Source organism: Sturnira hondurensis, unplaced genomic scaffold (assembly GCF_014824575.4).
Source record: "Sturnira hondurensis isolate 20B ecotype Veracruz unplaced genomic scaffold, ASM1482457v3 Scaffold0009244, whole genome shotgun sequence".
Taxonomy (NCBI): Eukaryota; Metazoa; Chordata; class Mammalia; order Chiroptera; family Phyllostomidae; genus Sturnira; species Sturnira hondurensis.
The window spans coordinates 4,452,625-4,472,591 of record NW_028081875.1 but is presented as its reverse complement, the minus strand read 5'-3'; the positions used below and the strand labels follow the sequence as shown (position 1 = coordinate 4,472,591).

At 40.8% G+C, this 19,967-nt stretch overlaps 1 protein-coding gene and 1 long non-coding RNA gene across 4 annotated transcripts in view; one reads left to right on the top strand and one right to left on the bottom strand.

Annotated features, from left to right (window-relative positions):
• Window positions 1–19,967, bottom strand: part of RALGAPA2 (Ral GTPase activating protein catalytic subunit alpha 2) — a 381,676-nt gene that overhangs the window by 26,283 nt on the left and 335,426 nt on the right. The window lies entirely within an intron of this gene.
• LOC118994372 (uncharacterized) lies at window positions 5,896–19,768 on the top strand. The gene is made up of 3 exons (XR_005068031.1): window positions 5,896–5,907; window positions 7,901–7,903; window positions 19,697–19,768. It is a non-coding gene; the product is annotated as an uncharacterized LOC118994372 (long non-coding RNA).

The following is a 19,967-nucleotide window of genomic DNA, read 5'->3' as shown; positions in this document are numbered from 1 at the left end:
GGGTTTATCTGTGCATGAACGTGGGACTGCTCGGTCAGCCAGCAGCCTTGTGTGCCATATCCCGCTTCACAATCGCTGTCTCACTGGGTCTGCCTGTTGCCACCCTATGCCCAGGGTCTGCCAGCCGCCGCCTGTGTGTCCAGTGCCACCACTTTTTTGCTGCAACCCTTCTCTGCCTGGCCACTGGACTCCACCCCTCCTACCAGTCTGGATGAATGTGTCTATTTTAACTCCTTGGTTGTTGGACTTCCATACAGTTCAATTTTCTGTCAGTTCTGGTTGTTATTTTATTTCTAAGTTGTTATTGTCCTTATTTTGGTTGTGCAAGGAGGTATAGTATGTCTCCCCATGCCTCCAACTTGGCCAGAAGTCAGAATTTTTATCAATTATCAACATTCCTCTACTTGAATAGAGAGGCCATCTGTATTTACATTGGTTACAAATGTAACCATGAAATGGTTACATTTCATCAACATTCCCAAAAGATTTTTCGGAGTCCCTCAAGACACACACTCTGCTGGGTTACAAGAGCCTGAGAATCCAAATTATAAGCCCCTAACTTTATTCTGATTATAATTTGTTTTAATTTTTAGAAATGGCAGCAGCAGCATGATATGAAGGAGCTTACTTTTTGGAGGAAGACAGGTCGAGGTCTGAATTCCAGTCTTCTCCCTCACCAGCTGGGGGACCCAGGGCCAGGTGCTCCACTCCCCCCCATATCAGTTTTCTTGTATTTAAAGCAGGGGCAGTAACATCTGCTCTTGGGGCTGCTAGGAAGATCAAAGAAATCATATGAAGCATTGACCCTGGTTCCAGCACACAAGAGAAGCACGAGGGGTTGCCTGCTCCTACCAACCCCTATCATGTGGGCTTATAGGTCAGTCTTCCAGAAAGAGTGTAAGAATAAGCTGAAGGGAATGTCTGTGTCAGGCTCTCCTGTAAGCAAGCCTCCTTCATACACTGGAGCCTCATGAGCTGGAGTGAGTCCTGTGGTCTCCATACTACCTATCAGGTAATGGGAGCTCAAACAGTTCAAGTGATTTGCTAGCATCACAGTTATTCAGTGGTACCATTGGGAGTAGAATCCAGGTCTCCTTACTTTTACTGCCTTCACCTCACATCTAGAATTCTAGAATACATGGAATTAATTTCAAGACTTTATGCAAGGTTGGGAGCTAAACTCCAAATGAGGGTAAATCAATTGAGTTAAATATACATAGGTATAAAAAGTCAACCTGCAACGTAAACTTGAGTACATAAGTTTAAGCTGCATCTATACCCATAGACCATGCTGACTTTAAAAATTCATGAGAATTATAATATTTCATTTTAATTTCTTTTTTGCTAATTCAGACTATATGTTTATTTACTACCCACTTAGTATTTTTAAACTTCTATCTTAGAATAATCCCATTTTTTTAAATCAAGGAAAGAAGAGAACTGTTTGAAAGAGTCTATATTGCAAACGGTACAGACACATACATTTTTTACCCTTTAGGCCCTTCTTGCCTGGACATTCTCTAAATTTCCTGAGAATGGACACCATACTCAGACAAAGTCACTGTGGAGGAGGCTGCCTCCTAATGTCAGCATGTGAGGGGTCTGTAGCAGATTCTGTACACATCTTGGTTTTCCTTTTTAACTCATGTAGCCCCTTATTGCTTGACAGAAGCCTGCCTAGGGCTAGCATTCTTGTGACTCTGCAGACTCTACTTCTCACATCAGTGATCTATCTACAAGGAGAGGGAGCCACATTCCTGCGTGTCTTTGGAGGCTTCAGCCAACCCTGTGCCTCTGTGGTAAGTTGTGGCCCTCCCAAGTTTTGGTGCCATGTTTGTTCCATCCATTAAGTGTATTAGGGTGGAGAAAACAGAACCTCTGCCTGTAGTACCACACATAGACATCTCATCTTAAGCGTACTTGTATTAGTTTCTTTGCTATTGTAAATGACCACAAACTGGGTATCTTAATACAATAGAAATCTACTCTCTCACAGTTCTGTGAGCCCAGAAGTCTAAAATCAAGGAGTTAGCATGGCCTTACTCCCTCCAGAGGCTTTATGGGAGAGTCTCTGCTTGGTTCTCCCCATTCTAGTTGGCTGTTTGCATTCTTGGGCTGTGGGCACCTCCCTTCTATTCCTGCCTCTGTGGTTTACTACCTCCTCTCTTTCTCTGTGTCTCTTACAAGGACATGTCATTGGACATAAGGCTCACCTTGACAATCCAGGACACTCTTCTCATCTCAAGATCCTTAATTTATATTTGCAAAGACACTTATTCAATACACTAACATTCTCAGACTCTGAGAATAGAATGGGAACATATCTTTTTTGGAGCTACCATTTAGCCAACTATACTCCTTGAGGACACTGCATGAGTCAGGTTCATCCTATGCCATCCATGCTCCATAACTTATGAACACCTAGAATTTGTGTCCATGGCTTTGGACTATCACAGTGCTGGGTATATTCTAGGAAAAGGCAAGTTGTAAGGAGACATTAGGAAGTTTTCAATTTGAAGTAAAATTCTGCAGAGATAAAAACGAATTGACATAAAATCTCTAGTAATATGAAGCATACTCTTTATGACACTGGGATGTGAAATAATTTATTAAACAAGAAACAAAAAACACCGAACCATAAAGGAGAAGACTTGTACATCTGGACACATTCAAATTAAGAACTACTGTTCACCAAAATATCATAAAGGAGGTAAAGCTAAAAGGCACAAAGTGGGAGAAGGCATCTGTAACAGATGCCTGACAAAAAGTAGTTTGAAGAATATATAAAGAACCCCTATAAATCAATAAAAACCCAAGTAATCTACTAGAAAAATGCGCAAAGCTATAAGCATTTCCAGAAGATAAACTATGAATGGGCATTAAGATACTCAACATAATGAATAATCAGGGATTATTAGAGCCACAGTGAGATACCTTTTTGTAGATACTAGACTGGCAGAAGAAAAAATCTAATAATGCCAAATGTCAGAGATGACGTGGGACGCAGTAACCCTCAATGCCTTATGGTAGGAGGTAATTGGCCCAACTTCTCCAGAAGGCAATTTGACATTATTCAGGAAAGGGCAGATGTGCATATTCCATGGGCCAGAAATTCTGCATGTATGAATATTATAATTTTCTATAGACAGTATCAAAAAAAGAAAAAATCATTTAAATTTTTTTAAAAATTATTTTTATTGATTATGCTATTACATTTTCCCCAATTTCCCCCCTCTTTCCTCCCATCCACCCTGCTCCCCAACCCTCCAGCATTCACCCCTCCAACCTTAGTTCACATTCATGGGTTGTATATATTAAGTTCTTTGAGTCCTCTGTTTCCCCAACCACTTTTTCTCTCGCCCCATCTACCTTATGCCTACTAACCACGCTTCTTCTTCCTTGTACCTCCCCCCCACCCACCTCCCTTCCCCCTTCCCACTGAAATCCCTTCATGTGATGTCCCTTTCTCTGATTCTGTTCCTGTTCTGGTTGTTTGCTTAGTTTTTTGTTTCTTTTCTTTTAGGTTCATTTGTTGATAGTTGTGAGTTTGTCATTTTACTGTTCATATTTTTTATTTTCTTTTTCTGAGATAAGTCCCTTTAACATTTCATATAATAATGGTTTGATGATGATGAACTCCTTTAACTCCACCTTATCTGGGAAGCACTATAATTGCCCTTCCATTCTAAATGATAGCTTTGCTGGATACAGCAATCTTGGATGTAGGTCCTTGCCTTTCATGACTTGGAATATTTCTTTCCAGCCCCTTCTTGCCTGCAAGGTCTCTTTTGAGAAATCAACTGGTAGTCTGATGGGAACTCCTCTGTAGGTATTGCATTTTTTGGACCATAAGACACACCTAGGTTTTAGAGGAAGAAAATAGGAAAAATTTTTTTGAAGCAAAAAAATGTGGTAAAATATTTAAAAACATAAATAACATAATATTTTACCAATGTAAACAGAACCCGACAGCAGCATTAACAACCATTATTCCTCCCAAATTTGGGGGGGGGGTGCATCTTACAATCCAAAAAATATGGTAGCTCTTTCCTTTTCTCTTGCAGCTTTTGAGATTCTCTCTTTATCTTTAATCTTAGGTAACTTAATGATGATGTGCCTTGGTGTGTTCCTCTTTGGGTTCAGCTTCCTTGGGACTCTCTGGGCTTTGTGGACTTCCTGGAAGTCTGTTTCCTTCATCAGATTGGGGAAGTTTTCCTTCATTATTTGTTCAAATAAGTTTTCAATTTCTTGGTCTTCCTTTTCTCCTTCTGGCATCCCTATAATTTGGACACTGGAATGTTTCAGGTTGTCCCAGAGGTTTTTAAGAGTCTCTTCACTTTTTCAAATTCTTGTTTTTTCATTTTGATCTGGATAGATGTTTATTTCTTCCTTTTGTTCCAAATCATTGCTTTGAGTCCTGGTTTCTTTCCTGTCACTGTTGGTTCCCTGGATATTTTGCTTTATTTCATTTTGGGTATCCTTCATTTGTTTTTTCATTATTTGACCAAGTTTCATCAGATATGTGAGCATTTTGATTACCAGGGCTTTAAATTCTCCATCAGATAGGCTGGCAATCTCCTCCTCACTTAGCTAAGTGAGTAAGAAAGCTTCTTTCTGAGGCTCTACTCTGTTCTTTCATTTGGGCCATATTTCTTTGTCTTGGTGCAGATTATATGTTGTAAGGGGATAGGGCCTTAGGTACTCACCCGAAAAGGGCAACCCTCTTTGCTGGGCAACAGCACTGCCTGTGGGGGAGGGGTCAGAGAGAGCACTGTATGGCTCACCTGCTCATCTCTAGCACACTTTTCAATGGACTCTCGGACTCTCCTGAGAGACTGGGAGCTTCTCTGTGGCAACCCCAGCCATAGCCCATAGCCACCTCTAAGTCCCCTTAAGTCAGCCCCTCCCTTACAGCCCACAGAGCTCAGCAGCCAGCCCCACCCCCAATGTCCATGTGTAGTGACACCACAGTTTTTCTGAGTTGGCCACCTAGGTCCGGTGCCTTACTGGTCTGGTTGTTCTGTTTGATTTTTTTCTTTAATTCCTTGGTTGTTAGAGTTCCATGTAGTTTGGTTTTCTGGCACTTTTGGTTGTTTATTAATTTTAGATTGGTTGTTGTCCTCCTTTTGGTTGTGTGAAGAAGAGAAGGGTCACTACCTATGCCTCCATCTTGGCAAGAACTTGAAAAAATCATTTTTAATTTCTATGGACAAATGCAGCCATAAAATAGAACACTATATAGCAGTAAGAAATAAACCACAGGTATATGTGTTTGTATGAATGAAACTTAAAACAACATTCAGCACAGCCAAGATGGAGATGTAGGTGGAAACACTGTGTCTCTTCCCACAACCAAAATTAAGGACAATAAAGATTTAGAAACAAAAACACAACCAGAACAGACAGAAAAATGAACTGTACAGAAGTCCGACAACCATTCAACCAGACTGGTAAGAGGGGCGGAGCTGGCGGCCTGTGGAGGGTGGTGGAGGCAGGAAAAGGCGATGGCTGCCAAACCCAGGAGTGCAGGTGACACAGGAGTAGCAGACCCCTGGCATAGGAAGGAAACAAGCAGAGCAAGCAAGGCAGTTGGCTGACCCAGGTCACACATTCGCACACAGATAAACTAGGCAAAAACAGGCAGCGAGACAGATCTATAAACCCAGCACCCCAGCAATGGGAAATAAAGCCTAAAAACACCGATTCAAAAGGTGCTGGGAGAGACTCCTAGCCTCACAAGAGAGTTGGAGGAACCCGCAGGGTCCTAGAGTGTACACAAGCCCACCCACCCAGGAACCAGCACCAGAAGGGCACAATTTGTTTGTGGGAAGTGACAGAGGGGTTTGAAATCCAAGAGGGAGTGGAACAAGCATCACTGTTCCCTCTCTGACCCCACCCCCACATACAGTGTCACAACCCAGCCACATGGTTACCCCACCCCGGTGAACACCTAAGGCTCTGCCCCTCACTACATAACAGGCATGGCCTGACCAAAAATGGCTTGAACAGAAGAACAAATCAAAGCCCCAGAGCCAATACTTTTAAGCAACAAAGAGATAGCCAACCTATCAGATGCATAGTTCAAAACACTGGTGATCAGGGTGCTCACAGAACTGGTTGATTTTAGTCACAAATTAGATGAAAAAATGAAGGCTACACTAAGTGAAATGAAGCAAAACTCACACGGAAACAATAGTGATGGGAAGAAAACTGGGACTCAAATCAATGGAGTGGACCAGAAAGAAGAAAGAAAGAAACAAGCAAACAGAAAAGAATGAAGAAATAAGAATTCGAAAAAATGAGGAGAGGCTTAGGAACCTCTAGGACATCTTTAAATGTTCCAACCTCCAAATTATATGGGTACCAAAGGGGAAGAGGAAGAGCAACAAGTGGAAAACTTATTTGAACAAATAATAAAGGAGAACTTCCCCAATCTGACAAACAAAATAGACTTCCAGGAAGTCCAGGGAGCTCAAGAGAGTACCAAAGAAGGTGGACCCAAAGAGGAATACATGAAGACACATCATAAGTGCATTACTCAAGATTAAAATGAAGAAGAAAATTCTAGAAGCAGCAAGAGATAAGGGGACAGTCACCTACAAAGGAGTTCCCATCAGACTGTCAGCTGATTTCTCAAGAGACCTTACAAGGAAGAATGGGCTGGAAAGAAGTTCCAAGTCATGAAATGCAAGGACCTACATCCAAGATTGCTCTACCCAGCAGAGCTTTCATTTAGAATGGAAGGGCAGATAAAGTGCTTCCCAGATAAGGTCAAGTTTAAGGAGTTCGTCATCACCAAGCCCTTATTACATGAAATGTTAAAGGGACTTATCTAAGAAAAAAAAAGATAAAAAATATGAACAGTGAAAGGACAGCAAACTCACAGTTATTAACAACCACCCCTAAAACAAAAGCAAACTAAGTGGACACCTAAAACAGGAGCAGAGCCACAGAAATGGAGATCACATGGAGGGTTAGCAACAGGGGAGTGGGAAGAAGAGATTTGGGGAGAAGGTACAGAGAATAAGTAGCATAGATAGTGGGGAGAAAACAGACAGAGGGATGGTAAGAGTAGTGTGGGAAATGTAGAAGCTAAAGAACTATGACACATGGACATGAACTAAAGGGGGGGAATGTGGGAGGGAGGGGGTGTGCAGGGGGGAGGGGGATGAAGGGGGGCAATAGGACAATTGTAATGGCATAATGAATAAAATACATTTAAAAAAAACAACATTCAGCCCTGGCTGGTGTAGCTCAGTGGATTGAGCGTGGGCCTGTGAAGCAAAGGTTCAATTCCCAGTCAGGGCACATGCCTGGGTTGCAGGCCAGTTCTCAGTGGGGAACACATGAGAGGCAACCACACATTGATATTTCTCTCCCTTTCTCCTTCCCTTCCCCTCTCTCTGAAAACAAATAAATAAAATATTTAAAAAAACAACATTCACCAAAAAACTAGGTTACTGAAGAACATGTACAGTGAAATTCTACTTACATAAATTTTAAAAACAGACACACTAAAACATATTGCCTAGGGATATACACATGTGCAGTGAAACTATAACCAAGATTATCTCTGGGATGAGAAGGAGGGGGTATAAGGGAGTTGGTTGGTACAGATGTATTGGTTGGTACAGATGGGGTCAGTACAGGGAATATGTTGTAGTATTCTTTAGAACTTATATAAATGCTATATGTTTTCTAGTATGTATAAAATATTTTGTAATAATAGGGAATCTGGTGAGAATGAAAAATAACACTAACCAAATGGGTCTTTTCCCATTCATTGGCAGATCAGAATAAGCTTCTTCAAGCCCAAGGTGGATATAAAAAGTATAAGTTTGCTTATTAGAGATAACCAAAAAAGTCCATTTGGTTTAGACACTGAGAAAGCAGAAAACAGGCAGTGCTATTTTAAAGGTCTTAGTTCCAGAAATAGACTAAAATATTGGAGCTCCAATTTTTACAAAGTCACAAAAACTTTGACAGATGGTTTCAAAGAGCTCAAGTCAAACATAGATACATATGCCATTCATGGGAATGAGGGTACTGCTTCAGCCAAAATATGCTTTTCTACAAAAATACTTTGGTTAGAATTACCATGCACTATGAATGACAAAATGGGCTGAACTACACTCAAAATACTACATAGGCCTATGTGTATGATTGCTATACATTATCCTACTCTGCTCATAAAACTGGATCTCAAGTGACTTTGCCATTATTAAAAGATAGGTCCACCTTTACTCAAGTATGCATCCATTCAATAAATATGTACTGTGTGCCCATCTGTAACTGGTGATGGGCAAGCAACTGGGAAATAGACAGATGCTGCTATTTCATAGAATAGCAGCATCTGTCCATGTCAAGCCTGCATTCTAGCAGGGACAAGTTCATAGAATAAGGCAGACTGTCCTTACATTAGTGCCAGCCAGGAAAGAGGGGCCAAGAAAAGCAGGGAAGTCTCTGAAGAAGTAGCAAGAAAGGGGTTAATCAAGGGGGATGTGGGTAGGTGGTGGTAAGAGCACTCAGGCACAGAGAGGAATGAGCTGGAATGAGCTTAGGGTGTTTTGGCAGGTAAAAGGGGACTGGAGCCAAAGAGTAGCAAGACAGGGCAGGAGATGCACTTGAAAGACTGGCTGTGGCTGGGTCACCAGAGGCCTAAACGGTTTGAGGCAAGGGAGAATATGATCTTAAAGTTTTAGATCTCTCTTACATCTTGCAACACTAGGAAGAGTCTGGAGTACCCTTGAGTTTTGAGTACCCTTGAGTTTTGAAGAGGAAATGCTGAATTGCATCTATAAATTCAATCAATGGGTTTATATGATGTCTTAATATTTTATTCTTATCTTTTGCTTATTTCCAGAAATGAATGACATATATTTTGGGCAAGTGGAAAAGGTAACAAGATTATCTGAAGATCTGAAATAATCAGAACTTCTGAAAATAGTCTTGACAGAGAAAGGGTCATGTTGGGTGGTGTGCCTGACTTGAAGAGAAGAGGAAATGGATCAGAGGCAGGGGAGAAGTGGCCATCCTTTAGTGAAGCAGACAACAGAGCACTATAGAAAAGTGAATAAACACATTCCTCAAACAAATTAGGTACTGGACTCATAGAAACCTGGTAAAAATGAGACTGTTTAAGACAACTGTGGATCAAGGAATGCATAAAATATGCCCATAGATACATTTATTTATTTTGATTTAACCTTTATTGTATTTTTCCCATTACCATTTAGTTCCATTATACCCTCACCCCCCATCAATCGCCACACTGTGGTCCATGTCCATGAGTCTTTTTTCCCTTTTGTTCAATCCTTCCACCCTCTAACCTCTCCCCACCCAGCTTAGGTCAGAAAAAAAATGGCTAAGAATATTTTATGAAACTAGGAAATTAGTGAGCTGACTATTTTCTGTTGGTCCCACTACCAGTAGCTTTTGGATTAAAGGATGCAGCTGATTATAACACAATTTCATTTGCCGGGGGCGGGGGGGGTGTGTGGATTTTTTGAACAGTGATCAAAGAAAAAGTTTTAAAATGCCTAGTGGTCTTAGATATGACACCAAAAGCATAAGCAACTGAAGAAAAAGAATAGGAAAATTAGAGTTCATCAAAAATAAAATACTTTTATACTTCAAAGGGCTCTACCAAGAAAGGAAGGTAGAACTCAAAGAATGAGGGAAAATATGTATTTGCAAACCATATGAGACCCCTAATAAGGGTCTCATGTACAAAATACATAAAAAAACTCATAACTTAGCAATAACAGGACAACCCAAATAAAAAAGGGGCAAATGATTTGATTGAACATTTCTCCAAAGAAGATACACACATAACCAACATATGACAAGATGCCCAACATTATTAGTCAACAGAGAAATGGAAATCAAAACCACAATGAGACTACTTCACACTCACTAGGATGGTTATAATCAAAGGATAAAGATGAACAACAACATTTTTTTAAAATAGTGAACAGTAAGTATTGGTGAAGATGTGGAGAAACTGAAATTCTCATACCTTGCTGGTAGAAAGTTAAAATGGTGTAGCCAATAAGGAAAATAGTATGGCAGTTCCTCAAAAAAGTTAAACATGATCCAGCAAACCTGCTCCTAAAGAACTGAAAATACATGTTCACACAAAAACTTGTATGCACATGTTCATAGTAGCATCATTCACGATAGCCAAAAAGTATAAACCAAAATGTCCATAAACTGATGAATAGGTAGATAAAATGTGGTATATGCATAAGACAAAATATAATTCAGCCATAAAAAGGAATCAAACACTGAACATGCCACAACATGAACTTTAAAAACATTACATGAAATGAAAGAAGCCCATCACAAAAGGCCACACATTGTGTTACTCCATTGATATAAATGTCCAGAATAAAAATACCTCTCTGGGTTTATTTTATTTCATTTATTCTGACAGAAAAGAAATGAGTGATTGCTGTGGTCAGAGTGGAATAAGGAGTGATTAATAATGGGTAGGGGGTTTCTTTTTGGAATGATGAAAATGTTCTAGAATTGGATGGTGATGATGATGACGGTTGCACAATCTGGTGAGTATACTAAAAACCATTGTATTATACAAGTGAAAGGGTGAATTTTATGGCATGTGAATTATACCTCAATGAAGAACTGTCCCTGCCTTCCCCCTCTTCACCCTACCCTGGACAAATGTTTACTGGTATACAGGACACACTATGAATCTATGAGTCATGGGGAAGGTCTTCTAATGAAAAGGTCCTCACTGACCACACTACTGAAGAAATGGAAAGGTAGCCTGGCAAAGTATAAAACCCTCCAGGAACTGTTGCTGGATCATTTATCCTTGGAAGACACCTGAAGAGGAGCAGCCCACGTGCCAGGGACTATTCTAGGAACTGGAGGGAAGAACATGAAAAAGAGTGAGTGTTGTCCCTCACAGCATCTGCACATTAATCTGGAAAAACAGACACAAGACCATCACATGCAAGGTGGTAAGTAACCCCATGAGTGGAACAAATCCAGAGGGTGGTGTAATTCCCTGTGAATGGAGATTGGTCTAAGCCAGACAGCAAAGGGCCTGTCAAGATAGGAGATGCAACTTAGGTCTACAGTCCCTGGAAATCACTGAAGGTTTTAAAACAAAAAACAGCAAGACCTAATCTGTACTTTAGAGATAATGAAGGGGTGAGATGAAGGACATGTGTGAAAGGGCCTAGAAAGGAGAGAGACTAGAGGAAGAGAAACTAGATGAGGAAAAAAGAAAAGAGAGAAGGGAGAGAGGAAAGAGAGGTGACATGGACCTTAAGAAAGCAATGGTGGAAGAAATGAAGAGGAGGCATCAGATTGCAGGGCTGCTCTTGGGGGGCAGACCCAGAAGGGATGAGGGTGCTCACTCATTGTGAGAAAGAGGGAGAAGGTAGGACAAAACTCCAGGGATTAGGATGTAGGTGACAAGATGAAGAGTACAGAAGCTAATGTAGAGGGATTTGAGGGTAGAAGGCATGGCTGAGTTTGATGGACTTCATAGGAATGTCAGTGGAGAAATACTCAGGAGGTGATGATGGTGCCCCAGCAGAGGTGTGGACTAGAGATGAAGAGCTACAAATCACAGGTTTGAAGATTATCCTGGAGGGGAAAGGGGGAGAACACAATGCTGGGAACTCCCTCCTGCCCACTCCAGAGGTGGGCAGAAGTCAAAGAGCAGGAAAGAGAGATGGAGAAGGGTCCAGGGTGAAAGCCGCATCACAGACCCTGTATCCTTAACCTCTTCCCTGGTATCTTCCACCCAGTGGGATACTCCATAGGTGGGATAGGTTGGCATCTAATGATCTTAACTAAATGGATGAAATTCCATAATAATCAAGAGAGGGACAGATGCTAGTTACAGCCTAAAGTCATGCATCATTTCTACAAAAATTTTGTCTTTCAATATCATGCAAATTTAAATACTAGGATTGCTTAAGACCCTAAATAAATGAATCATTCAAAGTAAATGTCACATCCTGATAGTGGATAAAGAGGATGATTCTGAACAATGTAACCAAATAAAATGGATGTTTGGGAAAAGGAAATTAAACACATGAAGGTATAAGATATTAGATTACATTTCAAACCCTCACGATACACTCCTGGAGAGGAAAACGGACGACTACTGCTAAGAGAAAAGAAAATATCCCTATAACCAAGTCTAAGAAAAATTCTGAGGGAATAAGAGTAAATAAAAATAGAAAAAAAAACATCCAGATTTTCATCAGGTTATTAAATTATAAACTTCTGGAGAAGTTCTGCTCTCATATCCCCATGTCCTTCTGGCACAGGGAATGGAAGGAAGGTCCCTCTCAGAATCTGAGATGCTCCAAGGGTACAATAGGTTAGATCTATATTTCACTAGAAATGTTCCAATCAGTTCTTCCCAGGGGATTGATCTGTGAAGGGGCACATTCCTAATTATGACATTTTCCATTTCTATCTTCTCCAATTTTCCTAGTGCATCTCATTTTCTGTAAATTGCCAAGTGACAAGGGGCCCTGTGACACTGTCACTCCATGTCTCACATCAGTAAGAATGCAAGTGTCAAGAAAATCAGTCATTCAGCCTACTTCATGTCTAGACAATGCAAAGCCAAATGAGTGAGCAAAGATTCCACAGGCTAGTTTGCTGATGAAAATGACCCAATAAGCGATGAATCAATAACAATAGAAAGCCTAAGAGTTCTGCCATGTTTATGCCAACAACACCTTGATTTCTAGGAGGAAGGGAGTCAATGTCACTTCAACTGTTTCTTTCACAGGCTTTCATCCATCATAAAGATATGGTATGTTAGAAGTTAAAAAATACTCTCAACTTTAAGTATAGAAATGAATATTGCTGACATTTTGTTGGCATTTAATATCCATGCAGTTACAACGAATTGGAAAACAACTAGAAATACAAACTGTCACCAAATGTCTTGAATCCTCTTTGTGACAAGGTACAAAAAGGGTAGACAAAGAGCAGCACGTGTGGATTTTAAACTCTAACTTTATCATCACTGACTGAAAGAGGAAAGTTATTAAACAACATACATTACAGGTATTACTTAGTGCAACATCATTAGAACCGAGTCATCCAGTATTTACTCTTCAACCATTCTCACTCTGGAGACAAAAGCCAATTCCATATGGCCTATGGATTACTTTATATCCAGGTTGAATCTAAAAATAAAATATATTCATGATGATATATGATAAACTATGAGAACAAAATTATCAAGAACAAAAACAATCTTCTGTGGCAGATATTCTGGTTATCACTTTCTTGAAATATTCTTAACTATTGCCCATCAACAACCCAGTGGGCCCAGATGAAGTCAGACTGGGCTCAGGAATGGCAGAATTAAATTTTGTGGTCCAAAGTTTTTGCACCAAGCTCTGTATAGGTTTTCCTGATTTTTCATTTCTGAAAATGATTTTGGGAAAATATTGCTTTTTATGATGTTCATTAAGTTTGAGCTATAATTAGTTTTTAATGTACATTTAAAAATAATAAATATGAATATATCTAAAAATAGAAAATAATATTTTTATAAAGGCTTAATAGCATCTGAGTTTTCCAGAAAGATGCTCATCTTAATACCAAATTATCAAATGACAAAAAACTGCAAGAAAAGTTAGGGGTTTACCAAATGCAAGCCACCTAAACACTGAGGGAAGCAGCTCATGTGAAGGGTGCCAAGTGGCCTCCTCTGGCCCATTCTGACTCTAGTCAAGAGGGTAAAATAGCGTCATAGCACACCTGAGTGAAAGCTATTGCCGCTGACCCACACTTGAAACTCAATACACCCACTGACCTACCAGTTAGAGCTAAAAAAATACTGCACAATTATTGAAACCTAACTGGAAATTTGGGGGAATTCTAATAATACAAAGCTTGTCCACAATCAGAAGCAGAAAAACTATGTTCACCACTTAATATTAAAGCAACCGATTTCTGGCAAGTAGAAAGTGGGTGATGCAAATGAATCACTTAAGGCAGAAGCTACAGTAAGTGGACACAAGAATTGAGCCGTCCCACTGAGTAGTGCAGGGCAGGGATAGCATGGACACAGCATTCTGAAGAGCTGCTCAGTCTGCAGGCACGGCCAGGCCTGTCAACAGACACGAGCCCTGTGTAAAGCAAAATGGCCAGAGGAGCACACAGAACACTAGTTTCTTTAGTGCTGTGACTGGGAAAGTGGGTTTGAGCAGCTGATGGGCAAAATGCAGATCTTTTACTTCTTTTACAACTGTCCCAGTACTGGGTCAGCGTTAGCTTTAAAAAAAAGTGATGATTATGAAGTATAAAAAAAGTAACAAATAATGTAGTAGGAAATTTTTGTTTTGCTTTCATGCTTGGTCACAAAAAATTTTCAGGAGCTGCTGGAATGACTGATTTCATAAAGGACTGAACTAGGAGGTTGTAAGACCTCTGCTAAACTTAGTCCTAGGCTGTGCAAAGAAAAAAATATATATGTAGTTCTGTTATAAACAATTTGTCTTGACGAAGATCTAGCTGCTTGAGTGGACCAGAAGATGTCCTTACAATTCCCTCTGACAAAGGGGGCAGAGAAAATAACTTGTTTCCTAATGAGTCTGCAGCTGAAGTACCCTGGGCCAAGGACCCCACAAAGTGGTCATGGGTCCCTGGCCTACTCTAGCTTCCAGTGAGGAAGGGAAACTCCTTTTAACAAAACCAGAGGTCTTGGGGAGCAGTCCAGTGTGAGGTTCAGGTATGGTCACTGCATATTCCCAGAGACAACTGATAACACATGGTGTAAAGTGCTGTATGGGGTGCCCTTTTACAAAAGCATGCCAAGTGAAAAGTCCTTGTTCTGACAGCCTTCAGGTGAGTTGTCTGTTTGCAGCAAACACATCAAACCACATCCTAAGTATTGCTAGCCCTGGGAAAGGGGCACCTCTACTAATGTGGCGATGCTTGCAGGTTACCGTATTTTTGGACTATAAGATGCAACCCCCAAATTTGGAAGGAAAATGGGGGTAAATCTTATAGTCTGAATATAGTTACCTGGCTCCCTGTGGGGGTGGGTGGTAGCCTATGTTATTTATGTTATTAAATATTTTACCACATTTTTTGCTTCAAAAATTTTTTTCCTATTTTCCTCCCCTAAAACCTAGGTGTGTCTTATGGTCCTGTGCATCTTGCAGTCCAAAAAATTCGGTATATTTAGACAGTGAATGTTTTCTGTGGACCCAGTGCTGTGCTAGACATTTTACAGGTCATATTTCGGATATTCAAGACTACGTTATATGCTTGTACTATTATTATTTTTTCTAGACGAGGAAACTAAAGAGCAGAGAATAGAGGTCTGTTATGGTAAATGCCAGAGCCTGGACTCAAGCCCCAGACACCTGACTTCTGGGCCCCCCTCAGCCAGGGCACTGTCACTCAACATCAGAATTCTCCCCAGAAGAGAAAAGACCAGTGTAGCCTCAACTGATACAAAGCCCAGTTCCATCCACTCACTTGTGTTTTTATAGAAATATTAAGAAAGGCATGGACGGCCTTTTCCCATCTCCTCTAATTCAGACTCTATTATCCAACAACTTCAGGAGAAAAAAACCTGTATTTTGAAAGATCTCTTCTCCTGCCAATTAAATAAATCTCAATGCTTGTATTTCAGGTAAGTACTGCTTGCTATAATGTGTCGGTGGGAGAGATTCCTGTGGGCTAGAGCAGGGATGAGCATGACTATTTCACTAAATCCCATTGGAGCATAATTCTTGTGTTTCAGGGTGGACTTCTGCAGCATGGACACATCTAATCCTTTTATCCTATTCTAATCAATGCAGAGGTCTCTTTTCCACTGTACCTCAGCCCTTAATTAAACTCCCCTAGGTAGACTCATCCAATGTGCTGGTGTCACTACTTCTCAGAGGTTGGCACCACTTCTCAGAGGTTGGCACCCTGCAGGGTGGCCATGTGCTTCCTTCATGTCCTGGTGCTCTTGGTGTTAACATTTATCTGCTGTGGTGTCCACCATGGTTTTCAACCTGACACCAGACAATATCACGCCAATGACCCCACAGGTTGTAAGTTAAGGGAAAGCAATTTTCTCCATGAGCTATGGCTAAATCTGACTCAGGATGGACTGCGGGAGGGAAAAAGGGGAATTTGGACAGGGGTGTCTTCTTTTATATTTGAAGAGTATTTGTCATCAGGTGCAGAGCAGATATTCAGTCCCATGTGAGTCTGACATTTAGACAACAAATTCAACATCTACACTAAATTTCAGTAGGTACCTTTGATATATGGAAATTTTCCATTTTTGAGAGTAGTGCAAAAGGAAATAAAGAAACAAGGCTGTTCTAGCGAGAACAAAGATCAGAAATAGAAATTCTCTCATGACAACAACATACACACTTTAAAAACAAAATGTATAAACAAAAGTGATGGGTATTTACCTCTTGATTTCACATATCTTTATTTTCTGGGATTATTCCACTTTACACTTTAAATGAAAACTACCTACTTTTTTATTTTACATGCAAAATTCCCTGTAAGCGATCCCATTCATTCTGATTAAATATATTTGTCACATTACAACAGAAATAACACTGAATGCTGTTAAAGACAAAATTCCCAACTCACACAATTCTCTGGGACTTTCCACATTTAAGCCTCAAAGAGTCACTTGATATCATCTTTAGGACTAAAAATATAACTGCAGTATTACTTAAAATTATAATCAAATAATTCTCTTACAAATTAAGACACTCTTGGAAAAACAGCAAAATTGAATTAGGTGTGCCTTTCCTTGATAGATCTAAAAGCAGCTCTATTAAATCAACAATTTTATATTAATGGCATGAGATATGGCCCAGATGAGGAAAATGTCCTTTGGAGACATTTTGTACTTAAAGAGAGGTGGAGATGTTCCTCACAATTCAAATATGAAGCACAATTGTATCAAAGCTCCCCAGAACAGAAGGCCAGATACGATCTTCATGAGGTAGTCCCAACCACAGCAGAAAGCCCAGGTTCTTTCCCCTCAATTCCTTATTTCTTCCAATTATTGTGCCTGCTGACATCCATCCAGCTATTTACTGATTGCCTTCTATGTATCATTATTCTTCCTTCAGGTGTAAGAAAAGTACTTTTGCTCTTCAACTCTCAAGCTAAGTCTTGGCTTCTACCATACTCCAACACCACAGAGTGTTATTGTATTTGGGGAGGATTCAAAAACACATCATGGAGAGGTTACATTGTGATTAGCCTGAGTTCTATTGGAACAATGTCACTTAGAATAAAAAACACAGTATTTATGAAATAAATAAGAACCACCGACTCAGTGCTGACATAATGCTCTGCCCTTTCATAGCCAGGAACCTACTGGATTCTCCCAGAAACCTCAAACAACAGATGATAAAGCAGAGAAAGGGAGCAGAAATGATCCTTCTGACACCACCCAGCTAGTAATGACTGGGGCTCAAACTCAAGCCCAAGCCAATTTGTTCCAAATGCTGGCGTCTTCTACTCTTATGCGGTATCAATTTAATTTCAATATTATTTTAGTTAAGAGCTTGCAATGTTCCTGCTGTTAATTCACAAATACTGCTGTTTGGTGCTGACAAGAAGGATGAAGATAGACAAATCAGATCCTTCTCTCTCCCTAGAGTAGCACAAAATAAAGTGGTAGTTGTTACAACTAATATGGCATAAATGATAACTTTCTAAGTGAATTATTTGGTTCACCTAAGAAGCCAGAATGTAGGATAATAAACTATATTAATTCAATCTTTACAATTATGCATCAGGGGTTGGAAAATTTAAATGAGCCCATTTCAGCAAACTAGATCTTGTGTGCTTATTTCTAGTCACATTCCGAAGATAATGAGCATAGAATTCTAAAGTTTTATTAATTAATTACTCTGAATAGACATTTTTGATGAGAGAATGATTCAGCACCATAGGATAGTGACTTTGAAGTCATAACATGCTTTAAGTCATGGATGACAACAGAGCTTTTGCTGTAAGACCCATTTGACTTTTGTTTCACAATCAAAACACTGAGAGGCAGTAAAGATTGTTATTCCTCAACTATTATCTTCCAAGAGTAACAAAGCTTCTGGAAAATCTTTTTAAAAAATTATGTGCCAGTTGGTGTTATTAAAAAATGGAAGAGAATAACATCACCCATGCAATGACTGAGTAAGAGGGGCTAGAAACAGAGGCCAGATATTCCAGGTGTCATTGCTATAGCATGGTTAAGGCAACCCTGAATTCAGATGCTGACTCCAATGAGTCTGTACCATGTGACCTCAGGCAAACAGCTTGCCTCAAAGAAGCTCACCTGTCATCTAGGAAAGGGAGTTCAGGGCTGACTTGAACATTCACATTGCAGTGAGGGGGAATGGTGCTATATATGTGCTGAACCCAATGTCTGGAGAAACGTCTGCCTGTGTCCACAGCAGCAGTTCTTGGAGCCACAGCACCCCACTGGTGGACCCTTCCAAAGAGTAGCTGGCAAAGGAGAACTGTGGTGTGAAGAGCCCTGGCATCACAGGATAGAAGGACTGATAGGTTTCGAACAGAGGGTTCGTCAATAGCCTCCTACACATTTAGTGTCCAGGTCATGGTCCCGGATGAAGTTGAAACAGTGAGGTCTTCTCTTCATGGAAAAGTGCCACATTATTTCCTTGTTCCATGGCCTGAAATCACTTCCTTCAGCAGGTGGAGAAATATTTCAGGGAATACGTTTTTCTCAATTAAAATCCAAGACAAGAAAACCAGGGACTAGAATAGCACTCATTTTAAATTGTGAAAACCTGAGTTCCTTCTACAGTAGATTCTGAACCCAATCAGAATAATGGTGAGGATCCAGCCAAGATGGAGGCGTAGGTGGAAATACTGTACCTCATCACAAAACCCAGTTTAAGGACAACAAAGATTTAGAAACAAAAACACAACCAAAACATGCCCTGGCTGATGTACCTCAGTGGATTGAGCAAGGCCCTGCAAACCAGAGGGTTGTGGTTTGATTCCCAGTCAGGGCACATGCCTGGGTTGCAGGCCAGTTCCCAGCAGGGGACGCACGAGAGGCAACCATACATGGACATTTCTCTCCCTCTCTCTTTCCCTTCCCCTCTAAAGCTAAATAAATGAAAAATCTTTAAATAAAAAAAACCACAACGAAAACAGACTGAAAATTGAACTATACTGAAGTCCAACAACAATGGACCATTCATCCAAACCGGGTGAAATCAGCGGCCAGCGGAGAGGGGCCAGCAGAAAAAAGTGGTGGCAGCCGGACTGACCCAGGTGTGCAGGTGGCGGTTGGCAGATCCGAGGTGTGGGGTGGCAATGGGCGGACCCAGTGAGGGAGCAAGGTGGCTGGCTGACCATGGTCACACATTCACATGCAGATAAACCAGGCAAAAAACCGGACAGAGAGACAGACTGTGCAAACCAGGGCCCCAGCAATGGGAATTAAAGTACCGAACACCAATTGGAAAAACTTTTGGGGGTTAAGGTGCCGGGAGAGGCTCCCAGCCTCACAGTAGAGTTCACTGGAGAGACCCACAGGGTCCTGGAATGTACACAAGCCGACCCACCTGGGAATCAGCACGAGAAGGGCACAATTTGCTTGTGGGATGTGGCCGAGGGGACCAAAATCCAAGAGAGAGGGGAACAAACACCGTTTCTCCCTCTCTGACTTCACCCCCAGTAATAACCCAGTGACTGGCTTGACCTGCCCTGGTGAACACCTAAGCTTTCACCCCTCATAAGTAACAGGCGCGAACAGACCAAAACATTATGGCTCAAGCAGAAGGACAGCCCAAAGCCCCAGAGCCAACACTTCTAAGCAACAAAGGGAGAGCCAACCTATCAGATGCACAGTTCAAAACACTGGTGATCAGGATGCTCACAGAACTGCTTGATTTTAGTTGCAAATTAGATGAAAAAATGAAGGCTACACTAAGTGAAATGGAGCAAAA